The sequence below is a fragment of the Balaenoptera physalus genome, assembly GCF_965194825.1.
Source record: "Balaenoptera physalus genome assembly, chromosome: 9".
NCBI lineage: Eukaryota > Metazoa > Chordata > Mammalia > Artiodactyla > Balaenopteridae > Balaenoptera > Balaenoptera physalus.
This window is the reverse complement of record NC_138888.1, coordinates 44,291,957-44,302,370: the sequence shown is the minus strand read 5'-3', so window position 1 is coordinate 44,302,370 and position 10,414 is coordinate 44,291,957. Positions and strand designations below refer to the sequence as shown.

The following is a 10,414-nucleotide window of genomic DNA, read 5'->3' as shown; positions in this document are numbered from 1 at the left end:
AGCTTCTATTTGTCATGGCAACTTTGTATCTCTGTAAGTTTAGTTTAAGGCTGTCTCATACTTAAATAAGGAAAAGATGGAGTGAATTCAGGTCTGCCATCATAAACTGTGTAAATGTGGGCTGCTTTTAATAACGTCTCTGACCACCCATGTCCTCATCAGTAGATATTAACTCAAAGATATCTGGTCTTGTCCCTTGCTTGCCTTCATCAGTAAATGTTAGCTCAATGATATATGATCTTATGGAATTTTTAAAGGACTGTAAGATACAATAACCAATGTTAGCCTGGAAAAAATTTGTGATCCTGTTTTATTAATTTTCCTTTTTCCCAAGTGGCTGACAGCTGAGTGGGGAGGCTAATTAAATCTAATAATAGTAAAATTCCAATGATAAGTTTGCCTTCTTGCCATAAGCTGGCAGAGCCATGGCTATGTGGAAGAGTAATTGGGAACTTAGTGGAAATAAAAATAAAAGTGGGAAAATAATGTTTTATCCGACACTAAGTTATCATGTTCCTGTTCCCCCAAAACTTCACTGAAGCCATCTCTGTTTTTCTTCTCATATACAATTGGAGACTTGAAGATCACATGAATCTGGAGCAGAACCCAAATTTCACAAGCTTTTCCACAGGAAGATGAAAGATTTCCCTTAAGTTCACCTGGGAAATAAATTAAGAATAGAATTCTAAGCTTAGCACAAAAAAAATTCCTATATAGCACTTTCAGAAAAAAATACATTTAATTACAGACTTTAATCTTTAACTGTCATTGGATCATTTCTGAAAAACCTCAGTGAATAATAAATATTAATATAGTGTATTTACATCTTTGGCATCTGTAGCCTGTTCATTTTCAGGGATTCCTCAGTTTCAGATTAAAAGTGGATTCCTCTTACTGTTTTGGCATATAATTATGGAATCCTTTTACTTAACTTTTAGTAATTCCTGAGTTCTTGGGCAAAAGAGATCATAACATCTGATGAATTCGTTATCCTGAAATAGAATCCATGTCAACTTAAAAAACACTGGTTGTGATCTTTTTCATATTTAAGATTTTAATTTTCATATAGTCAAATGAATCGATCTTTTATTTTATGGCCTTTAGCTTTTGAGATTTAATTAGAAGGATCGCTATTCAAATATTTTCATGTATTTACAAATCATATGTTTATTTACTCTGGATATTATTCTTATGTTGTAAGAAAACAATTTTTTCATATAGATAACAAACTGACCCAACATCATTTATTGAATGGTCCATCATTAACTTACTGATAAAAAGAGACGTTATCATTTATAAATATTTATATGTACATAATTGACTCATGTATAATGACACATTATTCTGCTGATATACTTTTCTTTCCAAGGAATTGACATTTTAATTTAAAATAAATTATTAAACTCTCATAAGGAATAATGTTGGAATTTTTAAAAGATTGCTTTACACTTAAAAAGTAATTTAAAATCTGACATCATTACAAATGAGTCTTCCCAACCAGAAATAGGGTATGCTCATCATTTGTTTGTATTTTCTTTCAGATCATTTGATAAAGAACTTAGTTCTTATAAAAGCCTTGCTCATTTCTTAAGTTTATTCTTAAGCATGCGTAGGTAGTATTTCTAGCTATTGTGAATAGGATATTTTTTCAGTTACATTTCTAACGGCTTACTTCTGCTCCTGGATTTTTGCCTGCTCCTCTATAATCTGGGTTTCTGGTATTAAGTCTGGTTGAACGAGAAGCAATGCATTTAGTCTGAGGCCAGCAGTGGAGTGGATGCCACCAGCTCCAACCATCAGATGCTGCACTCACTTGTATCTCTCTGCTGATTCGTGGCCAACGTAGGAAGGCTGGCTGCCTCACTTGCTTTCATTTCAATTGCTCATCACTCTATCTTTCCTAAGAAAAACAGTGATTTTCATAAGATGCTGCTTTAAACTAGGATATAAAGGGCTCTGATTCTTGCATAGAAAAGAATTTCTCATCCCTTGTGCCCCACCCCTGGTTCACCACCTCCCGTCTTTCTGAACTCCTTTGATCGAAGTGCTCGTAACTTCCACAAGTGTTGGCTTAGGAATGTTATACGTCTGGAGAGAAACGTTCCTTTTCTCCTCCTTTCTCCTTTTTTTCTTCTCAAACAGAATTTGGATTAGCAATGGAAATGAAATCTTGTGCTTAAAAAAATAAATATTGGCACCTTCTGCATACCAGAATGGAGTTAGATTTTCACATGAATTATCTCCTTTATTATTAACAAAAAATGAATGAAGTGTCATTTCATAAATAAGAAAACAAGAGGTGTAGGGAGGTGAACTAAATTTCCCAAGGGCAAATAGTTAGTAAGCATTAGCATTATGATGCAAAACCTGGTCTGACTGTAGAACTGAAAACTCTTTGATATTCTTGTCTTGCCTTTTAGCTCACTTTTAAGGATTAAGTTGGAATCTACTAAATCTAAGATTTCTGATATATAACAATGGCACTTAGTAGATTTAGTAGATTAGTATGATTAGTAGATTAGTAAATTTAGTAGATTTTTATGAGTTTTAGTAGATTTAGTAGATTTTTATGATTTTTAGTAGATTTTTAGATTTTTATGATTCTTTTGTATTGATTCTACTCCTCATTTATGTCCCAGATGAAATTCAAGGGAAAATATTTCATCTTCCTTTGGAATACTCTGTCAAATGTTTCATTTTGCTCCACGGTCAAGTGATGTTTCCAGTCTCCTATGATACCTAGTGGGACAAGCACATCAACAACAACTGGGTAAGAAATAGCACTATGAGGGCAAAAAGTTCCTCCAACCCACTTTAATCTCTTCTCCAACTTACTTCAGTCTGTTCTCAAGCCAGCTAAATATCTGTTAGTTCTCCATAGGCTTTGATACCTCACTTTCCTTTTACAGTTATCAGCTAAGAAACAAATTTAGGATGTAGTAAGACTGAAAATAAGGTTATAGCCCCCTTCATTATCAGTTAGACTTCCAACAACCACTACCATTAAATTATAACATTTCTTTAGGGAAAAAAACCCTTAAAATATATGAAGAGATTCGAAAACTTAAATATGTTTTACTAAATGCCAGGCACCATACTTGGCAAACTACATCTATCATGTAATATTAATTCTTAATACAACCCTTAAAACAAACGAGCAACATATTAAAAGGATTATGCACCATGATCAAGTAGAATTTACTTCTGGGATACAAAGATGGGTCAACATATGTAAATTAATTAATGTCATACCACATTTACAGAACAAAGGGAAACAAACCTCATGATCATCTCAATAGAGAAAGAGCATTTTATAATATCCAACACCTTTTCATGATTAAAAAAAACCTCAAAAAATAAAGAATAGGGAGAAACTAAACATAAAAAGTCATATATGAAATAGCTACTGCTAACATCATAATCAATGGTTGAAGACTGAAAGATTTTCCACTAAGATCATGACCGAAGCAAGGGTGCCTATTCATGCCATTTCTATCTAACATAGTACTGGAAGTCCTAGCCAGAAAAATTAAGCTAGAAAAAGAAATAAAAGGCATCAATTGGAAAAGAATAAGTAAAATTGTCTCTGGTCACAGACAACATGACTTTATACACAGTAAAACCTAAAGATTCCACACAAATATTATTAGAAGCAGTAAACAAATTCACAAAGTTGCATGATGCAAAACCAACAAACAAAAATCAGTTGCATTTCTATACACTAGCAAGGAACAATCCAAAGAAAAAAATTCACAAAACAGTTCGATTTAACATTGCATTAAAAAGAATAAAATATTTAGGAATAAACTTAGCCAAGGAGGTTAAAGCCTTGTATACTGAAAACTACAAAATAGTGCTAAACAAAACTAAAGAACACAAATAACTAGACAGTAGCCCTTGTACATAAATTGGAAGATATAACAATGTCAAGATGTGAATACTACCCAAAGTGATCCACAGATTCAATGCAATCTTATGCAGTAGTCCACTAATATTTTTTGCACATAGAATAATTTACTATAAAATTCATATAAAAATCTCAACAGACTCTGAATAGCCAAAACATTCTTGAAAAAGAACAAAGTTGGAGGCATTAGATCTCTTGATTTCAAAACGTACCACCAAATCAGTTATCAAAATATTGTGGTACTGGCATTAAGACAGACAAATAGATCAATGGAACAGAATACAGAGCCCAGAAAGAAACTTTCACAATATCAAGCAAAATGAATTTTGGCAAAGGAATCAAGACCATACGATGGGGAAAATACAGATTTTTCAATAAATGCTGTTGAGTAAACTGGATATCTACATGGAAAAGTGTATAAAGTTGGGCTCCTACTTATACCATATCAAAAAATTAACTCAAAAAAGAAATATATTTAAACATAGATATTTTACCAAAGAAAATATGCAGTAAATCAAAAAGCACATGTAGATTTTAGTAGAAATCTACTAAATGCCATTGTCTACTAATCTACTAAATCTACTAAAAATCATAAATCTACTAAATCTACTAAAAATCATAAAAATCTACTAAATCTACTAAAAATCATAAAAATCTACTAAATTTACTAATCTACTAATCATACTAATCTACTAAATTTGTGGGCATAGTTTTCTGTAGTGTGTACTTTTCATTTATCTACAAATAAATTTGGGATTAAAAAGTAAAAATCCTTTCATCCTTCTAAGTGAACTTTATTCTTTGGTTTTAACCAATGTGAATGTCAAAATAAATAGAGAACTCACATGAAACACATACATCTATTTAATAATTTACCAGATCACAAAGATTACATGAAAGAGCAGAGGTTCAAAGGTGAAATAATCATCTAATGGTTCTATCATTTAACTATTGGTTGAAAAAATACTTTTATCCATAACATCTCAGTCACTAAACTAATGCCATATGTATTTACTGGTTAAATAATTTAAGATAAAATCATTTTGAATAACTAGAAAAATATAAGTGAATCTGATCATAATTCCCAAATGCGGAAAAGCTTGTGAAGCATAAATCAGTGGAAGAAACTTAAAGGAAAAAATTAGTTAACTTACAATCATCAACATTTCAAGGCACCACTATCCACAGCAATCAACAAAGGAAAGAACTCAATGTTTATGTACAGTGTACATTACTAAGGATGCATGAATTACAACCACATTGAAAACATACACGAATCTCAGAAACGTACTATTGAGTGGAAAAAAGGCTAGACACTTACTGCATGAAACATTACATAAGATAAAAAAATAGGTTAAAATAATCTATGGGTTTAGAAAAAGAGAAGTTACCTATAGGAGTGTTATAGTAACTGGTAAGGCAAATGACAGAATTTCTGTGGTCTTGGTAATACTCTGTTTCTTCATCTTAGTGCTGGTTCCATAGGTGTGGTCACTTTGTGAATATTTATCAGGCTGTGTGCATGTGATTAGTGATTTTCAATGTATTTTGTCATATATTAATAAAACTGGTGAAATAATTCATAAACATAAATAATAAACATAATTACAATGACGTCATTATAAATAAACAGCCTTTCAGAGTATGTATGGTCATACTTCAATATTTTACTTTTTATTACCAGTACATGCTCATTATGAAGAAACAGGAAAAGAAAAGTAGATTTGAATGTCATGCTTTTAAGGCACAGTGGAGAATGGATTACTTTTATTGAAGAATAGGTAAAGCATCGTGTTTATTACACAATGACACTATAGCTAAGCTAAAAGAATACGATATGCATTAACATAACCACACTAAGCAGTAATCGCAATACTCCCAAATCAGAGGAAAGAAATGGACAGAAAAAATATAAAATTTTAAACAGAATATTTCATCTCAACAAAATTGCTTCACAAAAATAAATTTAAAAATGAGGCTGCAATCGAAATAAATATGCAGTGATTCATTTGTTAGCCAAGCAAAATAAGTTATTTATTGATGTTGGGTTGATTAGAGTTTGAGTAAAGCATCTAAAGAAACATGGCTATAGAAAATAAACATACCTAAGACTGTAAACTGTCTCCCAACATCCGTGAGTCTACCCTTGTCTTTAGTAGACATATATTACAAAGAATTATTATAAATTATAATCTAAGTTTGAATAAATTATAATAGAAAAGCTGTGGAAACTTTTTTCTTTCTTGTTATATAAACACATAATATTTGGGCTGCAAAACTAAAACAATTACTGGCCCATTACCGAAAAGTTTGCCTATGCCTCGTATTAGGCTCATGTCTTCTTTTTTATTTAAACAGTACAACCTGTACTACCTTTATTTATTTTAATATTTAAAATGTCCCAGAATTTGTCAGTTGCAATAAGTCCAAGTTGGCTGTGGTGTGCTTTTGACATGTTTCCAGTATTCTTTCAGTTCTTTCTGATACAGGAAGATGTTCTAGGCTCATTTGTACTTTCCTTGCCCCTCCACTGCAGTCAGTCATTGATTGTGACTGATTTAGGTATGCTTTAGGTATGCTCATTGCTCAGACTTCTCATTGCTTCCAGGTCCCTCAGCAGACAGACTTAGGTAATATAACATGGTACAATTTCATGTGATGATATGATGTGCCCCCAATTACTTCAATTCTTTGAGATCCAAAATGACAAAATGAAAGAAATGAATTGATTACTTGGAGTGAAGAAGAGGAACAAATTACGACATCACAATTATACAGGTCTTTCTAAAACGTTTCTCCATTTCACCTTTAGTTAAGATTTTGGGCAGACCATTATTGGAATAGGGCATCCCCTCCAACAGCTTAGGAAACTAAAACTTCATTGATCATTAAAAAGTTCCAAGGAAACAAAAAGTTAGTAGCATTCTTAGGTGCAGATGTACCGTATCTTTTTTTTTTTTTTTTGGTATAGTAATGAGGAAACTAAGACAATTCCTTTAATTGTAGATGTGGCACTGTGTTTTTCACTCTCATGTTATTAAAGACTTGTCTAAAGAGAGATCTCAAGCATCTCTAAAGGCCCCTAAAGCATTCAATTCAATGAAAATTCCTGCTATGAAATCAGAAATTATTGGGTGAGCTATTCACCTTTGTAAGTGTTCTAATCTCTTTGATTTCTACTTTTAGGGTTGCCATTCTCACAAAATGTATTAGTGCCTTAATTCACGAACATTAGGTAAAACAAGAGATAAGATGAACATTTCCAAGCATAAATTACCCTCAGATTAAATCCTATTTCCTTATCAGTGCTGATTTGGACATTGAAGGGATTAAAGATCTCCCCTGGAATCAAATTCTGTGTTTAGCGGAAACCTGAAAATCATTATCAAAGAGAAGCTTATGTAAGCATGATGACTGAGGAATGAGGAAATGTCCAAAAGAGATGTTAGGACAGATCTGCAACAAATTTCAGTTATTGTTGAATTCAGGAAAAATGGGCTGGGGTTGTGATAATTCCAACTATGTTTTTATTTCTCAATACTGCTTTGGCTATTTGAGGTCTTTTTCTGTTTCATGCAAATCTTAAGATTATGTGTTCTAGTTTTGTGAAAAATGGCTCTGGTAATTTGATAGGGATTGCATTGCATCTGTAGATTGCTTCGGGTAGTATGGACATTTTAAAGATACTGATTCTTCCAATCCATGAACACGGTCTATTGCTCCCTTTTACCTGTCTTCAATTTCTTCCCTTAATGTCTTATAGTTTTCAGAGTACAGTTCTTTCACCATCTTCATTAAATTTATTCCTAGGTATTTTATTATTTTTGACGAAATTGTAAATGAGATTGTTTTTCTTCACTTTTCTTGATTATTCATTATTAGTGTATAAAATGCAACAGCTTTCTGTATATTAATTTTGTATTCTGCAACATTACTGAATTTATTTATTAGTCTAATAGTTTTTTGGAGTCTTTGGAGTTTTCTATGTATAATATAATATCCTCTGAAAAAAGTGAAAGTTTTACTTCTTCCCTTCCAATTTGAATGACTTTTATTTATTTTACTTGCCTAATTTGTATGGCTAGGACTTCCAATACTGTGTTGAGTAAAAGTACCAAGAGTGGGCATTCTAGTCTCATTCCTGATGATAAAGCTTCTGTAATGTCTACTTTAAAAAAAAGATAAGCAAATTGGAAGGGCATCGTTTAGGATGGACAACCCTGGGTGTTTTTGAAAAAATAATTTAAATATCAGTGATTTTATAAGACTCTTGGTACATTCCACTGCCATAGCCACTTTTACATAGGATGGTGCAAATAAAGCCATGAAAAATAAATATCAGCCCTGTGAGATAGGTATAAAAGATCTTACTAACCTTATTTCATGCCCAAGGAAGTCATTGCTGTAGCTTTCAAATACATCTTATTGTGTGTTGGATAGTTGCCAAAGTTAAGTAAGTATGATTACTGGTTACATGCAGTTCTCTTTAGTACACCCAACAGTTTTGACTCTTGCTGTTTCTGGAATAACTGGATATAATTTTCCTAATATCAGCAAAATCTTACCCAATTTATTTATCCAAACTGAGTTACCTTCTGACTCCCTAGAACAATATTCATTGGCCAAGACGAACTCTGCATGGGATATTTCTTTCTCAACAACAAATTGATCCCTATCATCCTTAAAGTTATATCAGAAGTGGAGTTTGCTTCTTCAGTGAACCTGTAACAGTGAGTAGTAAAAGGGTAGACTTAGAGCTCTTTCAAATCTCACCCCCTCTTTAGCATACAAATGAATTTACTTTTTCATCAGTTTTATATTTTTCCTTCTCTATTTTTTGAACTTCAGTGCAAGAATAAGAGCGATACAAAAGATGTCCTTTACACAATCACTTCCTCCATATTAATCAAGGAGATGCAAACAATATATATTTTGCCAATACCCACATCCCACATGAATCTACCCCATATCCCACTCTTTTTCTCTTGTTTCTATGATACACCAACACTTATAATTCTCTCTCTCCTGAAACTGTGCAAGACAGACTAAACATAATAAACATCAAAAATAGAATGATGTTCAGAGTGTTTGTGTGGGCTGGCTGACACTCTTTTCTCTTTTCTCAGCATCCAGATTTTCTGGAATTGGTTTTTCAAGTCTGTGTGTGTGTGTGTGTGTGTGTGTGTGGTATTGTGGGGTGTCAGGAGGGACGTGATCGTGACTCACATTTTCATCTTTGCTTTTCTCTTCAACTATACTTCCAACTTATGACTTCTGCACTGTCCATGTTCTTCAGTATAAATCCTTCCTTTCCACATTCCACAGACTAGTTTCTCCAAGGCTTTTCCTGGAAAATTTGTGTACTAGTATCATAATCACTCTCCACCTACCTCTATTGAAACGGTACTTGATGGCTTATCAGTCAGTCTGTTCTAACTGAGTTCTCATTAGTAGAAATTGCCTGGATTTCAGCTTGAGTGAGGAAACTCTGGCAGGTTAGTAGGGCTTAATTGGATCTTTTAAATGGGAGTCAAATAACATCCCATGAAGCCTTCTCTGGAGGTTGAGATAAAACATTCATGGAAACCAAGACAGTGCTTTATCACTTATGTTTTTGATTCTGAATTTTTAGTGTGAATGTTTGGATTGTTAAAATGCAGATTTTCGATCACAAAGGAATTTGGGAGTTTACTAGAACTGGCTCAAGAAAATAAACAAATAGAGCCAATATAACATCAGATTATCAAAGTAATGTCAACCTTGTATGATAAAAGACAGATTCCATCAAAAACAGGGAAGTCTCCCAGAAACAGTTAGTTAGGGGGAGGCAGATGAAGGAGAGAGGCTGAGGCAACCCACCGCGTGGTCAGGCGGCCGTTGGGTGGGCGCCCTGGCCTCGACGCCTCCGCCCTGTGTGGCAGCGAGCAAGCTCCCCACCCACTCTGCTGGTTATGGTGCCCACTGTCACCAACGTGTCTGCTGGGATCCCCAGCAGCAAAGTGAAATACTCAAAGCTCTCCAGCACTGATGATGGACACATTACCTGTCAGAAGGAAACTTTACCTGCAGAAGTGAGCTTCAATCGAAAAAACGTCCAGGTGTCCTGAGATCTCAAAGTTCAAGAAAAGCCCTACTAACATTCCTTATAAGGCCATTGCCTGTGCCTCCTTACAGTTTTTGACTGGTGTTTTTCTCATTATTACGGGCTGCCTCCTGCTGGCAGGCTACAGCAGCAAAGTTGGCGCCAACCGAGCCTTTCCAGTTCTGACTGTTGGTGTCCTGGTGTTCCTCCCCAGATTTTACCACCCAATCATCGCATACAGAGCATACCGAGGCTGCCAGGGCTACTCCTACCGTGATTTTCCAGACTGTGATGACTAGGCCCCGCTGCAGCCAGAAGAGTCACAGATGGGGTTGAGCAGAGTTTAAGGCATTTGGCAGATGCTGTGGAAACTGATGCCTAAGGATTAAGGAATTCTGCTGTTTTGCAAATGCTTGGCAAAACTA

At 34.1% G+C, this 10,414-nt stretch overlaps 1 protein-coding gene across 4 annotated transcripts in view; it reads right to left on the bottom strand.

Moving 5' to 3' along the window:
• Nucleotides 1-294: 294 nt before the first annotated feature.
• Nucleotides 295-10,414, bottom strand: part of ZUP1 (zinc finger containing ubiquitin peptidase 1) — a 54,656-nt gene continuing 44,536 nt past the window's right edge. For 2 of the 4 annotated variants that reach the window (XR_014267508.1, XR_014267511.1), the window contains one exon: nucleotides 295-2,739. The gene's annotated coding sequence lies outside the window, so the exon portion shown is untranslated. Of the gene's footprint in view, nucleotides 8,437-10,414 lie in introns of all 4 variants that reach the window. The other 2 variants (XR_014267509.1, XR_014267510.1) reach the window with 2 other exon arrangements.